Raw genomic sequence first — 9675 nt, 5'->3', positions numbered from 1 at the left:
TATTAAGTACATGGGGATCTGCCAGGCCCCGGAGCTGTCGCCAGTCCCCTTCGAGGCCTCCCCCAAAACGCAGCTCAATTCATGTCCAAGCATTCACCTTTACCTACTAAAATGCTGTCAAACCTAAAATGAGGACATGGGCCCAGGTAGTGAATTTACCTGAGTTCAAACATGCATCTAATTGCATGGGATCTCTCTGTGTACTCCAGCTTCCTCTCACACTACAAAGGCATGTGGGGGGTTAGATTAACTGATGATACTTTGTTGTTGGTGTGAATGTGAGCGTGAATGGTTTTGTGTGTTAGCCCTGTGACAGCTTGGTGACCTATGACAGCTGGGATAGTCTCCCAGTGTACAATGAATATATAAATTATGTCATAATACAGAAAAACTTTAGAGATGTAAATATCATAAAGGTAATCTTACTGTACATAGACAGACATATGATACTTGTTTCTATGTCTGAGTCCCAATTTGCCTCTGGAAATATTCAAACATAGATCTAAAATCAAGAAACAATTCACACTTTAATTGCATTATATTCGGGAAATGTAAATGTAATGTTTAAACTATAATTTTACTGAAGATTTTGTGCATGAAAACTCTAAGAAATGCAAAAAAAGTCCAAAGAAAACTTTTTCATTAGTTCTATCAGGACACATGAATTTAATCTTAGCTGTATATTTGCATTTACAATACTTGTGGTGTAAAGCGTGATGACTAATGTTTGTGTTTTTACCTCTAAAAAAATAACATTACAGACACAGCTGGACTAAAGGTAAATTGAAAATGGGAACATACAGTTTTAAAATGTGTACAAACGTCCTCACTAATTAATGTCCTCTGTATAATTCCAGCTATAGTTTCTCCCTCCACTTTGTCAACTATCAAATAAAGGATAAAAACTCCATAAAAAGTACATCAGGGCAATTTGAGCAGATAAAAGGACACATTTAATAATTCAACAGTTTGGTCGAAGAGCAAACGAAAGGAAAGCTTTGTATTAAAGCTGCAGTAGGCTTTGAAACATGCTTTTTCACAATGTGATAAAATTAAGAAATTAATCTGCGCATTCAGTTAATAACTGGGTTTGATCTATGCGCGTGTGTGAAATAAGAGGAATCTGACCTCCAAGGCAATCCCAGACTAACTAATGGCACCCTGAGCTAAGCTAATATTTCATCATCACCTAGCCAGTGTGAGAATGATCTTGATGCTATTAGCAGCCCTAATGGCTAAATACTCCGGCACTGCTAAAGAGGAGCCCGCCACAGACACACTTAGCATCCGTTGGCTCGTTTAGCATGGACATAAATGAGTGTGTGAAATGAAGACATGAGAGGGATTGGCACACCAGTGACCCCTACATATATACTCGCACATATACAGACACATGCACCGCCACACACAAGCACGGACATGGTGACCCCTACACAGTTGATGAGACGCGAGCTGATATGCGAGTCAGACGGAGCCACATTTGTAAAAAGCGATAGCCAATTACAGCAGCGCAGGCTGGGGGATAATAGCCTGCCTGTCAGGCTCTGTGTGCTGTATATGCGAGTGCATGTATGTGTGTGTCTCTGCCCGAGCACGTAGTACCCAAGAGTGAATATCGGGTTCCTATTCTCATCTATTTGCCCTATATCTCCATTTCTACTATATTAATTTCAGAGCAGTGCTGCAGCACAGGGCCTAGGTCATTAGCGTGATTCATCAGGGGTTCATCCAAAATGGGTATGAAAAAGACGAAAGAGTAAGCCATGTCTACCAAAATGGGAGGCATATTTCTGTAAGATTTCAGCTCTATGGAATAATAGGGAGGTTTTTATCCCTACAAATGATGTATAATACTAGATAATGCAGAACATAAAGATGGAAGCTAAAAAGATGGGTGAAATGTACACAGAGAAAGAATGGATGACACAGATGGTATATTATCTCCTGCACCGTGTACAACGCCTCAGAGGACTCAAACGATGCAAAATCGCGAATCACAAATACTTGCCAAGCCACGGCGCTCTGTCATAGAGACATTGTATGTGAGATGCAGTGAAGGCAGAGGGAAATAGGCAACACCGGGGACACTGGTTTGAAAGCTCAAACATCAGTGCTTGTCCTGTACTTTCCACAGACACATGATCTCCTCAAGGACTTGGCCCTGTCAGCCACAGTGGCCAGCCACCTGAAACAAAGGAATGATAGACTATCAGAGGAAGGGAAACTGTTCAAGGGAATGGTGTGGATTTAGTGGTCTAGTGCTGACACATGGCTTTGAGCATGGTAGAAAAGCACTTTAACTCTTGAGTGCTTTTATCACATGTACACACCCCATAAAACATAGGTTTGTGTCGCAGCATAGCTCACACACACACACACACACTGAAGCACATATAACGTATACATAAGCCTATCTCAGAAGCAGGAAGGTTGTCGGACTGAACCAAATGTTTTTCATTTGTTTTTTTATTGAACAATTTAGTGTATAAGCATCATCTCCGTGTTGTCATCATTGCGAAAAGTAAATTATTGAAAAAGACTGCAGAAGGACGTGAAAAAAAGCTTGTAAAACTGCTGGAAATGTTGAAAGTTCACATCACGGGTGGCATAACACTACCACTTCACTAGGTTTATACTTCCCATAAAATCCATGGAAAGGTTCAAGCAGTCATTTGCTCCTAGCGCGATGACACCATATGGCAACATAAAAGAATTTTAAGCTGACCCATTGTTAAAGTGTTGAGCCTTTTTTCTTCTCTGACAGCGGTAACCGGATCTCGTTTTTGTTATCAGCATTTGCCGTATTTCGGCTGTAAACAAATTGCAATGGAGAGACAGAGAGGGATCCTTGTGGACACGCATCCAACAAAGCTCTTGTATTTAGAAATGCATTTTCGCTTCTGTTCCCTGCCATCTTATCATTTCCATAAAATCAAATCAAAAAGAGAGGGAGCGAAAGCAAAGACCCAACAGAACTAAAACACACACTGCGAAATTGTTATGGTGTTGCTTTTTATAGCTTTGCTGGATGGATTTTAAAGCAGTTCTCTATAAAATTTCATTAGGACAAATAAATGATTTTTTTTCAATAGCTGGCAGCATGCACACACATGAATTTTAAATCTGCTGAGAAGCTGCAAACATTTCTTCTTGTATATATTTATTTGTATTGTGACACTGGAGAAGAGTGCAGGGACAATACAGTGATTTATGAAGGTTTTGACAATATTAATTTTCATCAACAAGCTACCCTTGTACACTCATATACATAATTCATATGTACTTAAAAGAAATCCCAGATTGGGGCTATAATGCTGAAAACAAACAATGAAGTTAGACCGTATCCTATGTGATATTCCCTTCTCTCCTATTCATCTCCGTAATAGAGATGCAAGCTCCGTAATGCTCGCTGGGAGCCAAGCATGAGATTGAGGATTTCTCACACACCATGCATTATTCATAGTCCAGAGCAACAGAGTGTGTAAGATGAGAATTACACAGCATGAAGAGAACAGGGGAGCGGGGACAGAGGGAAGGAGAGGGGGAGAGGGGGAGAGGGGAGGAAGGAGAGAGGAGCAAAGGTGAGAGACGGTGTGGAAAAGAAAGAGATAAAGGAGACGAAAAAAAAAGAGCGAGATAGTGGACACTGTCAGATCTTCATTTCCGATCCCTTTCAAGTTAACCCCAGGACTGTTTCTTGAGTTTGTGAACAGTGGGGTGTAGGAAATGAATATGGAAGCAGGAGCCCAGATAGCTCAACTAGATTGGCTCACAATTTGCATTTGTTAAATGTGCATCTTGTGAGTTGGTTTGTATTCTGAGCACAAACTGAATGGTGAGCAGGAAATTTCAGGGTTCTGTTACGATTCGTGTCCGGCCTTCGTTCTTCATAATGAAAAACAGTGGGAAGTGAGTCAGGGTTGGAATTGATTTGTTTAAACAATGGAAATGAAACAAAGTAGGAGGCATGGACCAAAACAAGAGGCATGCTATCTAAAATGAAAGCTAGAGACCAAGAAATTGCAAGATTGTGGTTGATACAATTTAACAAACAGCTTGTACAGAATGATATAGAGCATTTTTCATCAGAGTAATTGGAAGATGGATAAAAACACATTTTACGTGTACTACAGTGCAAAATTATACCTGTGCCGACATACATTAGGCTGACCAATAAACTCTGTGCGCGTAGTTCACGTCTCAGAAAGTTAATGCTAAAAAAGCCCGATGCATCTCTCCAGTCTAAGTGTAATTCATCAGCAGCCATTTTCTAATAGAAATTATTAAATCAAAGAAGAACGTGTAATCTGAAACAGCAGCAATAAAACGTTTTGTTGTTGTTCTGATGACCCCATTTAGTGCGCCTGAGAGCCTTTCTACAAAACGCTAATGTTATTAGTATGCTTAGTTAATGAAATATTGTATTATATATTTTTTCTTTCCAACCTAAATATGCATGCATGACTGTGAGTATGTGTATGTGTGTGTATGTGTGTGTGTACATCTCTCCACAGATGCAGTCTTAATGACAAGAATGTGACGGTTACTGGCTTTTTAGCTTCCCAGTGATGAAAAGCCAGTATTAATTTAGGCTACAGATTTCATTTGTTCCGAACAGGAAAAACAATATAAATCACTTTTAGAGTGATTAGAGAGAGGGTTAGATTAATCCAGGCCTGATTAGGGCATTATGCTGGCTTGTTATGGACACACAGGGTGACTGACGGTAATTACTGTCTGTAATAGGAGAGCACACACTCTGTCAAGGCATGAGAGCCACGGGCACAGTGTATGTGAATTCATGTGTGTGCAGTTATGTACTGTATGTGTGTGACTGACTGACTGACTGAAACTGGGATTGAAAATGTTTGATTTTCACCAATTACACACTGAAATATGTAGACTGCATGGAGGCAGATCATGAAGCGAGAGCAGCCTCGTGTGAGAGGCAGACAGAGGTACTGTGAGGACTATACGGGGAGAGGTGAAAGAGTCATTGCTTTGTTTATGATTATTGATATCCTTAGACAAACATATTCACCTGGATAATAAAAACAAATGGCAGGTAGGTTAAGGCAAATATTACCGTGCAGAAAATTAGAGAGGTGCTAAATCAGCAAATCGAACCTCACTGTTTGGCAACACACACACACACACACGTCCAATCCATAAAAGCAATACAGACAAAATCTAAGGGGAATTTCTATTTTTGAAAACAAAAATGCTGTATAAAAATAAATGGCTACCCTGATTAATCACAATCAATTCCACATCATTTTCATGCAAAGATACAAGTTAAATGCAACTTAAATTTTCATTTCTTACAAGCTGCATTAACACAGAAGTTGTCTGACTGCCATTAGGAAGCATCGAGCAGATTCAGCAAAGACTCTGCCAATATTGTCTTTATTACGGGGAATTTCCTGCAGGTGTGAAGCTAAATATCTTTTACAGTTTGGAAGCAGACATAAGGCACTCAATGAGATGTGTCCCATTAAAGGCATGGAAAATAACTATGCATATTTAGCAGGACACTGCACAGCTCTCTTCCAGCTGCGCACTGGCACCACCAAAGAACTCAGTCTCTCTCGTCATGTTCTTTTTCTCCTTCTTCCCGTTCTCCTTTCTCCTCTTTTTTATGGCAGCAATTGTTCCTTTTCATCACATCATTGGTTGAAAAAGAACTTTAACACGCTGTTGGCTCAGCAAGAGCTCCACATGATTCGATAGGCCGAGAGCCCTCTGTCTCTTTGGGCTGTAAAACAACAGTCTAGAAGCTTATTTTATGAGTGCACGCCTCTGCTCTTTGCATGTTTATGTCAAATATTTGGAACAAATGGCATCCATTGACTGGAACAACACAGATAAATCTAGTCAATTCACAGGCAAAGAGAACGGCACAGGCCACCGAGAAAGTGGCTCACTTGATGGCTGACAAGGGGAGTGCTTGCATTATTCAATTAATACCTGAAAGGGTACATTTTATGCAGCATTTACAAAAGCATCCACTAGTCAACGTACGCAGAGCGCACATAAATACACAAACACACACACATACTCTCACACAAACACAGGGACTTGTGTTTGCATCCTGGGAAAAGACTGGACTCCCCTTCCATTTTGCCAAATCAAATATACAGTGAGAGCAAGCTAAAAGGCACTTTCAATCAGCCGCTCTGGGTCTGTCTGTCAATCTGGGAACAACAACAATCTAGCCTACTTGGAGTGGTCTAGTCAACATCCATTCCCCAATAAATTCAATCAGTGATGCTTTGTGTGTGTGTGTGCGTGTGTGTGCAGACACATGTGGGTGTGCATCTAGGTGCGAGTGTTTATGAGAATGGCAGAGCAAAGGAAAGCTACAATTTCTGACAAGGTTGTTTTAGAACAACAAAATATCACTTTAAAGTTATGTCTGCATGTATAGACACAGTTGAATATTTAAGAGAATATATAGACACGTCCAAGGTGGGGAATGCTGTAGATACAGAAGTGAATGAATTTTACTTTGACGCCATTTCTATTCCTCACTCGAAGCAACAATAGGAATCTCTAGTTCACCAAATAATCTTAGAAAGCCAAGTAGCAGAGTTAACAGGCCTGAGCTAATGACATTGATGTGGAGGGCTGCACGCTGGAGTGATTGTCTCACTGCCTGAGACCCAAAAGAAGCACTAGCAGCCTCATCATGGACCCGCACTCTCATTATTTGGCCACAAATGGAAATGCAAATCGCTCGCTTTGCTGCGGACGCCTCAAATTTATTAAACTAAAAGGTTTAATTTCCATTTTTCTCTGCATCAGCTTTATTTATAAATGTCGTGCCCTATGAAGACCCTGTTATTTTCTCCCACTCCTGCAGGCTCTTAACAAATCTGCTCATTAATATGGAAATGGAGAATCAATCGCTTTTCCGGCGACAGAGGGCTGTTTCCCTCTGCGGTGTGTAATGTGTTCTGACTGGTCATCAGCACAAACAAACTCGCATGCATACACACAGCATACATAAAGCCATAATACCCTATATCTATATACAGTATATCTCCAGCCCTATATTTGGATAAGCATAACAGATCGTGCATTGTATTTTACCATCTAGTCACAACATCAGTTGAATACTGAATTTTTTCAGCCCCTTTAGACATTGTCAGGCCATTGCCAGAATGGCACCAGATGTTGCAGCATTAATAAGCCATAATATCAAGTGCTGCTTATCCAACCTTTCAGAGCCCTAAAATAACACTCATAGACCTTAATGAGATCTAATTATGCACAAGGTTCTTATTCAGAGCAATATGACGATAATTGCATCTGTGGCTTTTTACACTTGGTCGTCATGTTGGCCAGTAAATTGCTTCTGTTTCTCCCTCACCGTCTGTTTGTCTGCCCTTCTCCTCGCTCTCTCTCTCTCCTCTTTCTCTGTCTCCTTTCCTGTCTTTCTACAGTCAACAGTGTGAAGTGAACTATCTCACCTATCCACTCTGGTCTGCGACCTAATGAACATTTCTAAATGGCCATGACCAGCTGGTTAAGAGACTAATGTAGCAGCTATTAGCCAAAGTGGTTGTTTCCTCACAGAGTCATCTATGGAAAGCAGCATTAGAGGGCCAGTGGACAAGTGGACAAGGACAGACAGATCCCTCTTTTCACACCTTTTTCCTCCCCTGTACACACATATAGAGTACGTCCATGCACACAGTTTGCACATCCTGGCACAGCATGTTTATCTTTCACATTCTACAGCAAACAAACCATGTGACGTATTTTCAACCCACAGAGCATTAGAGCTTATTAGGTCCACAAGGTGTGATTGTATGTGTGTGTGTGGGTGTGTGTGTGTGTCTTATTAGGAAAATTCAGTTTCACTCAAGGTCTCAGCACTGCGGTTGCAGACCACTGGCCATTGATTATTCATAGACTCTGTGATTGGGTCCATTAATACAAGATTAGGGGAGGAACCGATGCTCATTTATGTGTGTGCGCGTGTGTGTACTGAAGTTGAATTGTAATGAATTCTCACTTTGTGTTTATCTAGAGTTCATCCACACAAACATTATATAGGTACAGTATATAAAGCAAAAAAGCACATTAACTTGCCATGAAAATGTTTAGCTGGTTATTAACAAAAACCCATTAGTTTCATTTAACGGTTGTATGATAAGCAGCCATAAAACTAAAGAAACGCGCTGCCTTTGTTTAAAAATGAGCAGCTGAATTCAAACAGTGAAAAGGGAATATTTTAACCACCATCATTTACAACATACTGTAAGATTTCAACCTAATAGCATTTGTTCTTCAATTGAAACTTAATCTGGGTAAATGGTGCTTAAATGTTTAAATCACATTTACAGGCTGTCAACTGATCTGATGTTCTTCACATGGTCACCCTTGGTTTGAATGAAAATAAATTGATGGAAAATGAGAAAGGATTCTGCGAAACGGGGTTGAAGAGACCTTTTGGATCGTAGCTCCCCCAAGTGGGCATTTTTGACATATAACTGAATCTTGAAGCCAGTGAAGAAAATCACACACGAACACACACCACAGGAGCTCTCAGGGGGGCTGATACTTCTTATATGTGGACAAGAGAGATAAAATGATTTCCAGTAAATTGTCTGGGATTGCTCCAGATAAAGAGGTCACTGTTACTTATCATGAAAAAGGCAGTCTAGGTTTTCCTCTCTACTTCTTTCACACAGGCACAAGCGACCAAGTGAGCAGCAGACACTTCCATATATCACCATCCTCATCATCATTATCATCATTAACGTAATCATCATAATCATCAAGTGGAGGAGATTGCGTTGGTATTTGACCTACAGGAGCTCAAATATTGTAGTTTACTGAATGATCACAAGGATGATGTAAGAAAAAAAATCTTTTCTTGTCTCACATTAGCCCGTGTGTGCAGGTTTTGCCTTTTAGTTCCACTTTTGCGCTGAGGCGGTGAAGTTTTAATTTGGGAAGACATTCTCATCAGTACACCGAATTAAAGATTTGGCCATTACATCTTACAAAGGTGGAAATTGTAAAACGCAAGTAAAAGCAGCCCCACAAGTTTAGGTTGACTTCTTTGTTTGGCAACTAAAGAAAAATAATTTAAAAAACTAATTGTATAGAAATAATTTATAGAAACAACTTATTGTATGGCTATGTGGGTATGGGCACGCTATGAAAATAATCTTAGAGCTTAAAAGTAATAACTAATTTCAAAGTACTGCATTGAAAGCAACATAGCATTACTGAAAATGTAATTCAGTGTGGAAGAAATTAGAAAAGTAAGGTGCACTTGAAATAAAAGCAAAAGGTCGGTTTCTTTGGATCATTCTTAGTTATTAATTATTTACAGGTAATAAGATAAACACCAATGTTGTAGTGGGTCAAAGTTTTATAATTTTTTTAACAAGTGAAAAAGACTTGTTGCATGTGATGAGGCGGTTAGCATTGTTGCCTCACACCAAAAAGGTCTTGGGTTTAAATCCACTGCCTGGCTTGGGCCTGAGTCTGTGACAGACTAACTGTCCAGGGCAAATTTTGTATCCCACCTCTCAGCTCCATGACAACCAGGATAGGCTCCAGCCTCACCACAACCCAGAAAATGATAAATATGGATGGATGGATGGAGCATCCATTTTAATGCATATGTGCAAAACGTAGGAGAGTACGCACACACGG

This window comes from Astatotilapia calliptera, chromosome 12 (assembly GCF_964374335.1).
Source record: "Astatotilapia calliptera chromosome 12, fAstCal68.1, whole genome shotgun sequence".
NCBI lineage: Eukaryota > Metazoa > Chordata > Actinopteri > Cichliformes > Cichlidae > Astatotilapia > Astatotilapia calliptera.
This window is presented reverse-complemented; position numbering follows the sequence as displayed.